Genomic DNA, 12,121 nt, shown 5'->3' with positions numbered 1-12,121 from the left:
CATCCAGGGAAGCCAGCAGGACAGGGGTGTGGAACACCTTCTCAGCATCCAGTGAAGCCAGCAGGACAGGGGTGTGGAACACCTTCTCAGCATCCAGTGAAGCCAGCAGGACAGGGGTGTGGAACACCTTCTCAGCATCCAGTGAAGCCAGCAGGACAGGGGTGTGGAAGACCTTCTCAGCATCCAGTGAAGCCAGCAGGACAGGGGTGTGGAACACATTCTCAGCATCCAGGGAAGCCAGCAGGACAGGGGTGTGGAACACCTTCTCAGCATCCAGTGAAGCCAGCAGGACAGGGGTGTGGAACACATTCTCAGCATCCAGTGAAGCCAGCAGGACAGGGGTGTGGAACACCTTCTCAACATCCAGTGAAGCCAGCAGGACAGGGGTGTGGAACACCTTCTCAACATCCAGTGAAGCCAGCAGGACAGGGGTGTGGAACACCTTCTCAACATCCAGTGAAGCCAGCAGGACAGGGGTCTTCTGTGTGTTTAATAATATCAAAAAGACGGTGAATGTTATCAGAAGAGTACCTGTCTCTAATAAATCCAGTTTGGTCCTCTTTTATTATTTTGGGAAGAAGTATGTTTTGTCTTTTGGTGAGCAATTTGGTAATGATTTTGTAGTCAAAGTCGAACAAGTTTACTGGCCGGAAGGACGAGCAGGAGGGAGGGTCCTTGTCTTTTTGAGAAACACTGTAAGGCAGACTGTGTACATAGGGTCTGGGAAAGCTCAGTTTTCCAGGATTGGCATGTATATAGGGCTAAGCTGGGGCCAAAAGGCTTTGTAGAATCTGGGAAATCGGTCTGGACCTGGGGACTTGTTAGGTGGCATGGAGATAATTGCCTCTAGGACCTTCTCAGGAGTAAGTGGGAGTTGAGATGTTCTTGGTCGGTCTCTGCACCTGTATGTTTTCTCTCAGAAATATATCATTTGCATAAAATATTTGGATCATATGTGACCCCATCATCTGCTGTTTTGATGGCCGTGATTGTACTCATTTTTTAAAATTGTGTCATGCCTGCAAGCAATCTTTTAGGCCTATTGCTATACTCATGGTATTCTATTTAGTAAAGAAAACAGGGTTTTTTATCTCTCAAGAACACTCCAAGTTAAGTTTGGCTTTGGCTGTTTTAAGTTGACTTCTGGAGGCACTGTCTGGGGATTGTTTATGTACTTTTTCACAGCATTCCAGGTCCTTCTCAAGATCTAACCTGTGTGCTTCCATTGCTTTCTTCTTAGAGGAAGCATATGCAATCAGATGACCTCTTAGTGTGGCTTTGGCAGAGCCCTGCATTGTGGCCAGAGAAACAGGAGATTTTAAAGTTTTATTTTACCTTTATTTAACTGGGCAAGTCAGTTAAGAACAAATTCTTATTTTCAATGACAGCCTAGGAGCAGTAGGTTAACTGCCTGTTCAGGGGCAGAATGACAGATTTGTAACTTGTCAGCTTGGGGATTTGAACTTGCAACCTTTTGGTGACTAGTCCAACGCTCTAACCACTAGGCTACTCTGCCACCCCAGTGCTTAATTGTCTTGTGTGTAGTTGTCTATCCATGTAGTGACCAATGCATGGTATGCTTTGTTTGATAGCATGGAGATGTTGAATTTCCAGCTCTTTGACCTCGGGATGTTTTTACAGAGGTCAAAGCGGAGGCAGACAGAGGCGTGATCTGAAAGTGCTATGGGTCTGATTGTACAAGTGGCAGAATTTATGAAAATCTTAGGGATAAAAATGTAATTTGTACGAGAGAAGGTTTTATTGGAATAGTATGTATAGTCCAGAGATAAGCCATTATTCTCTCTCCAGATATCTAGATACAGTGCCTTGCGAAAGTATTCAGCCCCCTTGAACTTTGCGACCTTTTGCCACATTTCAGGCTTCAAACATAAAGATATAAAACTGTATTTTTTTGTGAAGAATCAACAACAAGTGGGACACAATCATGAAGTGGAACGACATTTATTGGATATTTCAAACTTTTTTAACAAATCAAAAACTGATCAAATTATTCAGCCCCTTTACTTTCAGTGCAGCAAACTCTCTCCAGAAGTTCAGTGAGGATCTCTGAATGATCCAATGTTGACCTAAATGACTAATGATGATAAATACAATCCACCTGTGTGTAATCAAGTCTCCGTATAAATGCACCTGCACTGTGATAGTCTCAGAGGTCCGTTAAAAGCGCAGAGAGCATCATGAAGAACAAGGAACACACCAGGCAGGTCCGAGATACTGTTGTGAAGAAGTTTAAAGCCGGATTTGGATACAAAAAGATTTCCCAAGCTTTAAACATCCCAAGGAGCACTGTGCAAGCGATAATATTGAAATGGAAGGAGTATCAGACCACTGCAAATCTACCAAGACCTGGCCGTCCCTCTAAACTTTCAGCTCATACAAGGAGAAGACTGATCAGAGATGCAGCCAAGAGGCCCATGATCACTCTGGATGAACTGCAGAGATCTACAGCTGAGGTGGGAGACTCTGTCCATAGGACAACAATCAGTCGTATATTGCACAAATCTGGCCTTTATGGAAGAGTGGCAAGAAGAAAGCCATTTCTTAAAGATATCCATAAAAAGTGTCGTTTAAAGTTTGCCACAAGCCACCTGGGAGACACACCAAACATGTGGAAGAAGGTGCTCTGGTCAGATGAAACCAAAATTGAACTTTTTGGCAACAATGCAAAACGTTATGTTTGGCGTAAAAGCAACACAGCTGAACACACCATCCCCACTGTCAAACATGGTGGTGGCAGCATCATGGTTTGGGCCTGCTTTTCTTCAGCAGGGACAGGGAAGATGGTTAAAATTGATGGGAAGATGGATGGAGCCAAATACAGGACCATTCTGGAAGAAAATCTGATGGAGTCTGCAAAAGACCTGAGACTGGGACGGAGATTTGTCTTCCAACAAGACAATGATCCAAAACATAAAGCAAAATCTACAATGGAATGGTTCAAAAATAAACATATCCAGGTGTTAGAATAGCCAAGTCAAAGTCCAGACCTGAATCCAATCGAGAATCTGTGGAAAGAACTGAAAACTGCTGTTCACAAATGCTCTCCATCCAACCTCACTGAGCTCGAGCTGTTTTGCAAGGAGGAATGGGAAAAAATGTCAGTCTCTCGATGTGCAAAACTGATAGAGACATACCCCAAGCGACTTACAGCTGTAATCGCAGCAAAAGGTGGCGCTACAAAGTATTAACTTAAGGGGGCTGAATAATTTTGCACGCCCAATTTTTCAGTTTTTGATTTGTTAAAAAAGTTTGAAATATCCAATAAATGTCGTTCCACTTCATGATTGTGTCCCACTTGTTGTTGATTCTTCACAAAAATACAGTTTTATATCTTTATGTTTGAAGTCTGAAATGTGGCAAAAGGTCGCAAAGTTCAAGGGGGCCGAATACTTTCGCAAGGCACTGTATCTATCAGTCCCATCTCTATAGTAAGAGAGTTCAACATCTTTGCTGATCTGGGGTTTGTGGCGGGGACTTGAGATGATTTGTCCAGATTTGAGTTGCGGGTACAATTGAAATCTACAACCAGCACTTAAAAGGAAGCACAATGCTCATTGAACAGGGTTATAATTTTCAACATGAAAGCAGGAGTATCTGTGTTAAGGGAATATATATATATATATAGTGGAGAACAGGAGGGCTTCTTAAAGAAAAACGAACAGGTCTGTGAGAGCCGGAATTCTTACTGGTTGGTAGGTGATCAAATACTTATGTCATGCAATAAAAATTTTGTTTTTTGATTTTTGTTTTAGATTCCGTCTCTTACAGACCTCTACATGCTTTGTAAGTAGGAAAACCTGCAAAATCGGCAGTGTATCAGATACTTGTTCTCCCCACTGTATATATATATATATATATAAGATAGTAATTAGTAATTGGTTGCCCATACAGTGACCCAGTTAACATAATCAGTTTAGAAAGATGCAACATTACCCTTGAATAAATATGTGTTGGAATTGAGTGCATATTACATATGTCATACAAATGTAATCCTTCTTCCAAAGTAACATATACAGGCTGTGGTAATCTTGGCACCTCAAACCAAATCTCAGCTACAGTGGCTGTCACGTGAAGAAGTGAATTATAATTTGTCTCTAGCTGGTGTAAATCCTCATCCTCAATGCTGTACATCACTTCAACCAGAGGCAAACCTAATGGCTTGGTGGAAGTAGAGAGAGACAGTGTGATAGATTAGTGTTACAGAGAGACAGTATTACATGTCAAACATACATGGCCAATTTCTAATTAGACCACATCTACAATCATCAACAAGTATTTCTCCATAGATCTCTAATGGTCACACCAACCATGTGTCTGCTCTTAAATCCCAAGTGTAATTAAGAGAATGGTATATAGATGGTTGATTTGTGTAGTGAATCAATTTGCCCTCCCCCTGTTTGTCGTGAACTGATTTGATTGCTGAGGATGAGAGCTGAGCTTAAGGGTTCCCTCCTCTCCTAGGCCTTCTCCAACATGGCTTTACAGCAGAATCTCTGCAGATTATGACATCACATCCCCTAGTTGGCGGACAGGGAATAGAATCACCCGTTCAGGGATCACCGGCTGGGATTAAGTGTGGGTAGATAGCAATGGACATCACATTTGATTGCATTAGCACCTGGGATTGACAGTGTTCTGGTTCGTATTGCTATTGGCTTGTATTGATATAGACTGCCATGTGCTTGATGCAACAATCTTTTGGTTCAATGTCATGTTTACTTTTGAAAAGATATTAGGCACTGTTGTGTTAATCAGACACTTCTTGTCCACTAACCAGTGTATCCTCATCTGCCAAGGAATGCTTAGTTAGGTACATTCTTTGATTGAGGAAAATACTTTAAGAGGTGCAATATCTGTAAGATAACTGGAGACCAACTTTAATGTATTTTCCATCCACAGGTTGCAGGAGGAATAACACTAGACAGTTGTTTTCCCTGCAGCATCGCTAGTCTCTCGAATATCTTTCCCATACTGATGCTGTACAAGCTATGGGAGGAAGGGAAGGTGGCCTTCTTGGATGACTCTCTGGAGAAGTATGCAGCAAACTTCACCATCAAAAACCTTCTGGGAAAGCGGCGGGATGATGTGGATGTCAAGGTTGGTTCAGAGATACCCAGCCTCACTCAAACCTCTGTCACCCTGATGGCCGGAACAGCTCTCTTGTAAAGGCACTCTTCCTCATCATGACTAGCTTACCCTGGCCATTACGTGATTAGAGAAGAGAGAGGCTATACTTGGAGGTTAATGAGCTCATGGCTTGTTAGCCTTTTCTCCTGACCAGATCCCTCTGTATGTGCTGTATTGTACTCTACTGTACTTTCACTGGATTAAACCTGAGGAAAGTTCCCTTGTACATTCCTTTGACTCCAGAACTCAGTTTTGTCATTCATTTGGCCATAGCGTTTGACTCCCAAATTTGTGTTTCCATTTCAGGGTTACCGAGGCAGCTTCGGGGCAACAAATCTACTGTGGGGTGGAGACACAGAGGTTGCTATAGATCTGTTACAGGATGATGTCCTAATGGCAGAACCAAGCACCAAGTAGGGTACACCTAATTCCCCTTCCTGTCAACATCTAGTACATTTTTGTAAAGGGTGTTTGGGATTTCATGTGACTGAGACATTACCAATGTTTCCTCCTGCTCCCTTACATGTCACTACAACAACGTGGACTTTTCCTTATTGGCTAACGTCTTGGCCGAGAAATTATCGTATTCGGACTATCAGCGCTGGGTGTCTGACAACATCCTGGAGCAGCTGAGGATGGAGGAGACAGGCTTTGCCATCACCCCATTCAAAGCCAGATGGCGGTGGGCGTGTACAGCAGCGGCCAATTGGCACTCCTCTATGAAGTGGGCTGGTACCGGCTCGCTGGTCAGATGTACTCCACAGCGACCAACATGGCCAAACTGGGTGTGGTGATTCTGGGGGCTTACAGCCGGTCCCTCCTCTAACAGGACACCCTAAAGACCCTGCTGACCCCTCTGTTCCACTATCACAAGGGCTACTTCACCAACTACACTGGCACACCCTGGGAGGTCAATGAGCAGCTTGGCTATGAGGTGGTCCGTAAGGACGCAGAACAAGACGGCTACGCCGCCACCTTCTCCCTGGTTCTCCGGTTGAAGGTGGGCCTGGTGGTGCTGATGGCCGGAGTGAGGCCGCCAGCAGCAGACAGGGACCTGGTCATGCAGGCCTCCTTGTGGCTTTTTGCCAAATGTCTAATGCTGTTCATGCCCAGGTAAGTACCAATCCTACTTGGGGAGAACTGAGCTTTAATAAAAATGTACTGCAAGGTCATTGTAGTAAATGAAAACTGAAACAAAAACTAATCATTTCAAAAAAAGAAATTGTAAACTGACATAAAATAACTAAGAAACTTGTTTGAAAAGCTACATAAAATAAAAACCATAATCAATTAGATTCAGTTTTAGTATTTTTTTCATCTTAGTTTTGGGTTAAAATCGAATGGCCTCTGAAGCTGGCGGGTAATTGCTGCCAGGAGATTGCCATGTTTCAAATAGGCCTAGCTTGTGCATAACGGCCGAGATCAGTAAAGCATGTTGGGGGGTGATGAAACAACAGAAGCCCATTCATTTTCAATGACAAATTGAAGCTCACTATAGCTTCAAGCCCCTACTGGATTGGCTGTTGATAAATAGCACTATCTAGCATGCTAGCTAGCTTGCTAGAACCCACAAGAGGGTGAAGCTAGCGTTGCTATCAGAATAGCCAATTACCGGAAAGAGAGAAGATGGCGATGCGTGCAGAGGGTAATTTATCTTACTCCGAGTAACCTAAACTTTTATCCTTCTCAAACTTACTATCAAAACTTGGTTTATAGTTAACACAACAGAGAACAACACTCAGTAGACTGCTAATTTAATCTGAAACTTGGCAAAAGGGAAGAAAAATATGTGTGAAAAAGCACTCAGCTAATAACCCTGATCCTTCTTGGATGGGCACTTCTAATGTAACTCTATGGCAGCACCCAAGGGGCTTGAATTTTCAAGCTCTACCGTTAGACTTGGCGGTGATGTAGTGTCCCCATGAATGACAGAGCACTGAGCCAATCACGGTGCAACTCTCCGTATATTTTCTGCCCTGAATGACAGGTTGCTAGTCCATACACCTGAGAGACACCGCCACCAGACTCCTCAGGAGAAGAAATGGAGGAATCTGGACATTCGATTGATTCTGATTCTCCAGTCAGTAGATCTGCACCTAAAAATACAAAGAATTGTCTTTGCACGAACTCCAGGTCAATTGAATCGATGATGTCACTGCAAAGATAAATGAAAGAGCTGATGGTCTGGAGAAAATGATACTTGAAAACACATAAAAAGGAGAGTATCAAAGATCTTAAACTTGCAAACACTGCAACCTCTGATACATGTACTGCACAGGAGAAAACCATTGCCGTAATTCAAGAGCAGTTGTCGGAAGCAGAGCAATTCCGGAGAAGGTGGGGGCTACAGCTTTAAGGTGTCCTGAGGACCAGGGTGAGAATGTGATGTGCAAAGTAAGTGACATCTGTAACCGTGTGGCCCCAGACTTCCCAGAAGGATATATGGACATGGCTGTGGATGTCGCTCATAGTATTGGGAAGAAGAAAGATGCCATCGGCAGCCACTCGATCCTCATCCAGTTCGCTTTCGCACAGCGAGAGATGCAGTTTGGAAGAAAGCAAAGGAAACTGGTGACCTGACTGCAGCAGACAAGGCTTCAAAGTTGTGGCTTCTTGTCCAAAAGGCCCAAAATCAAGGAAAGGGTGGATACTACAAGGGAATCTTTTCCACCTTTTTCACCTTTTTTGCAGCTTACAAGTTAGCCCCTTCCTCCACAATAAACTAGCGTTCTAGTTTTGAATTGTGGTGTTATGGTTTACAAGTTGACTTCTGTTAATACATTTATGAAGCATCTTTCTATAGAGAGGGTAGAGTGGAGATTGTATATGATTTTCCTTTCTATTTTTTATATATGGACTTGAAGTTTGTAAATCAATGCCAGGGGGATACGAAACTTGTTGAAGAGGAAAGCTTTTCTATGTTTTGTAAGGACTGCAACGCAGATCTTGTATTCGTGCAAGAGACACATTCATGCAAAGAGGACTATTTATTTATTTTTATCAGTAAGGCAGTGAAATTTTCTGGGCCCATGTGATTAATCATTCAACTGGGGTTGCAATTTTAGCACACAATTTTAACTGTTTTTCTTTTACCTAAATGGAAACCAATGGACATTGGCTAGTGGACATATCATTTTTGTTGTGTAATGTACAGTATCAGTCAAAGTTTGGATACACCTACTCATTCAAGGGATTTATATTTGTACTATTTTCTACATTGTAGAATAATAATAGTGTAGACATCAAAACTATGAAATACACATATGGAATCAAGTAGCAACCAAAAAAGTGTTAAACAAATCAAAATACAGTATATTTTAGATTTTAGATTCTTCAAAGTAGCCACCCTTTGCCTTGATAACACCTTTGCACAATCTTGGCATTCTCTCAACCAGCTTCACCTGGAATGCTTTTCCAACAGTCTTGAAGGAGTTCCCACATATGATGAGCACTTGTTGGCTGCTTTTCACTCACTCCTTCACTCTACGGTCCAACTCATCCCAAACCATTTCAACTGGGTTGAGGTCGGGTGATTGTGGAGGCCAGGTCATCTGATGCAGCACTCCGTCAATCTCTTTCTTGGTCAAATAGCGCTTACACAGCCTGGAGGTGTGTTGGAACATTGTTCTGTTGAAAAACGAATGATAGTCCCACTAACCGCAAACCAGATGGGATGGCAAATCGCTGCAGAATAATGTGGTAGCCATGCTGGTTAAGTGTGCCTTGAATTCTAAATAAATCACTGACGGTGTCAACAGCAAAGCATCCCCACACCATCACACCTCCTCCTCTATGCTTCAGGGTGGGAACCACACACGCAGAGATCATCCGTTCACCTACTCTGCATCTCACAAAGACACAGTGGTTGGAACCAAAAATCTCAAATTGGGACTCATCAGACCAAAGGACAGATTTCCATTGTTTGTGTTTCTTGGCCCAGGCAAGTCTCTTCTTATTGGTGTCCTTTAGTCATGGTTTCTTTGTAAAAATGTGATCATGAAAGCCTTATTCATGCAGTCTCCTCTGAACAGTTCATGTTGAGATGTGTCTGTTACTTGAACCCTGTGAAGAATTTATTTGAACTTCAATTTCTGAGGCCGGTAACTTGTCCTCTACAGCAGAGGTAACTCTGGGTCTTCCTTTCCTGTGGCAGTCCTCATGAGAGCCAGTTTTATTATAGAGCTTGATTTTTGTGACTGCACTTGAAGAAACTTTCAAAGTTCTTGAAATTTTCTGGATTGACTGACCATCATGTTTTAAAGTAAAGATGGATTATTGTTTCTCTTTGCTTTTTTGAGCTGTTCTTAATATGGACTTGGTCTTTTACCAAATAGGGCTATCTTCTGTATACCACACATACCTTGTCACAACACAACTGATTGGCTCAAATGCATTATGAAGGAATGAAATTCCAATTTAACAAAGGCACACCTGTTAATTGAAATGCATTCCTCATGAAGCTGGTTGAGAGAATGCTCAATGTTTCTGACTTGCCTAGTTAAATAAAGGTTCAATAAAAATGCCAAGAGAGTGCAAAGCTGTCATCAAGGCAAATGGTTGCTACTTTGAAGAATCTCAAATATAACAAATATTTTTATTTTTTTTAATACTTTTTTGGTTACTGCATGATTCCTTATGTGTTATTTCATAGTTTTGATGTCTTAACTATTATTCTACAATAGTAAAAAGAAAGAAAAACCCTGGAATGAGTAGGTGCATCCAAACCTTTGACTGGTACTGTATATGTATAATATTCTGGTCTTGCAAATGACTTACTTCTATAGGAAATTGAGAAAAGTATTTTGGGAAAATACTTATCCAGTCAGAATATAGTTGGTGGGGATTTTAATATGGTTTATTCTAATGAGACTGATAGATTTCCCTATAGGCCTAACATTGGTGTGAACAAATTGGTGAATTTCTGCCAAAGCCTGGACTTAACTGACATATGGAGAGTTAAAAACCCTGGAGAGAAACAGTACACATGTAGTAATAGAGATTGTTCAGTACAATCAAGAATTTACTTGTGGGTGATAACCTCTAGCCTTGAGCCCAACACTGTAGAGGTAAAAATACAGCCTGCAGTCCTGATGGATCATAACATCATATGGCTGTCTGTAATAATGTACAGTAATGATGGTAAGAAATACTCTAGTTGTTATTGGAAATTGAATAATGATGATTTCTTAATGATGATTAAGAATCAAATGTCTGTTTATTGGAATTTAGCTACCTCTAATGCAGAATATGGGAAATATTGGGAACTGCAGAAAGGTAAAATCCCCTCAACCTGTATTACTTATGGGAAACAGGGGATGTGAGGCAGCTGAGTTTTCTAAGAAAATTGCTGATATCACAGAGATTTAGCATTTTAATCATAATGAGAAAGCTACATTGAATGATTTACAGAAAGAACTAGATACATTTTATTTATTTTAAAAGCTAGAGGATCCTAGAGGTCCAGAAAACACTAGATTGAAAAGGCGAAAAGAACAGTAAATACTTTTTTTAAGAGGAGTGGGGAATTTAACACACGTTGGAAAAGTAAGATTAATGGTGTAAACTCTGAGGATAGAGATTTGTTATCAGACTTTAACACTAAGTTTTATGAGAATCTTTGCTCCATAGATAACAGTTTCAGTGACTCTAAGGATCTCTTTGATTCTACAGAGAATGTTAACTCAGTTAGTAAATCATTTAGTTATCCATTATGGACATCCAATGTCAAATTACTCAATTAAAAAAGCACACATCTCCAGGCTGTGATGGAGTAACCTCTGATTTTACAAAACATTTTTACTAGAAACCTTCAAGGAGGCTATAAAGAAGGGAGAACTACCTGCCTCTCTGAAGCAAGGGGTTATTACTCTTATACCTAAACCACACAAGGGTCTCTTAATTATTGATATTTGGCGTCCAATCACACTCCTCAATAACGACTACAAAATTATAGCCTCAATCTTTGTGAAAAGGTTCAAGTCGAGCTTGAATGATCTGTTTGATGAATGTCAATCAGGGTTTATGAAAGGGCGCCATATATCGAATAATTTGAGGCTGGTGTTGGATTTGGTTGAGTATGGTGATCTATTGGATGACTTCCCTGTTATCGTATTTTTCAATTTTCAGAAAGCAATTTTCAGAAGTCACAATTGTATCTTTGATTGTCTTAAGCATTTGAAGTTTGGTCATTTTTTTGGTGATGCTATTAGAACTATAATGGTGACAATAGCTGAATCAACGTCTGTCATGGAACTTCCTCAAGGTTTAACATTTACAAAGGAATACGACAAGGTTGTCCAATCTCACCTTTTTTATTTTTGTTAGTATCTCAGTTTCTCAGAGTCAATTTGAAGGCATTACATTCCAAGCCTGAGAGCTCAAGATATCCCAACTGGCGGGTGACACCTCACTTAAAAAAAAATTATGTGTCACAAGCTAGATTGGCATTGGATATTGTGAAGCAGTTCTTCAAATTCTCAGGTTAGGTATTACATGTTTCCAAATGTGAGATGTTTGTTCTGAAAGGAGCTGTCAATCCAGCAGATTGTAACATCTCTGAAAAAGATACTGTAGCCTACCTTGGTGTAAAGATCACCAACAATCTTATGGCTGTTAATGATCTTAATTTGAATCCTGTAACTGAATCTATCAAAATTAAATTATCCTCATGGTTAGAGAGGGATTTAAGTCTTCAAGGGAGTGTGCTTTTATCCAAAGCTGAGGGGCTATCTCATAAATCCTATATTTTTTCATCTATTGACATTCCAAAATCCTTAGAAAGTTTATTGTACATTTTCATATGGAAAAACAAGCCACATAAGATAAAACAAGGCTTGTGATGGCAGTCTAAATGTCAGACTTCCCTCTTTTTAATCAAATACCAAAAGTCAACTGGGTTAAAAGGGACTTAAAAAATCCTCATCGTTTTTGGAATATTTTTCTTTTTTTTCATAAGAGAGCTTAATTGTTTACT

General features: G+C 40.9%; 1 pseudogene; it reads left to right on the top strand.

Moving 5' to 3' along the window:
- The first annotated feature begins 830 nt into the window (after window positions 1-830).
- Window positions 831-7,728, top strand: LOC139367343 (putative beta-lactamase-like 1; annotated as a pseudogene).
- Window positions 7,729-12,121: the final 4,393 nt, after the last annotated feature.

The sequence above is a fragment of the Oncorhynchus clarkii genome, chromosome 16 (assembly GCF_045791955.1).
Source record: "Oncorhynchus clarkii lewisi isolate Uvic-CL-2024 chromosome 16, UVic_Ocla_1.0, whole genome shotgun sequence".
NCBI lineage: Eukaryota > Metazoa > Chordata > Actinopteri > Salmoniformes > Salmonidae > Oncorhynchus > Oncorhynchus clarkii.
The sequence above is the reverse complement of the archived record's forward strand: the minus strand, read 5'-3'. Positions and strand labels throughout refer to the sequence as shown.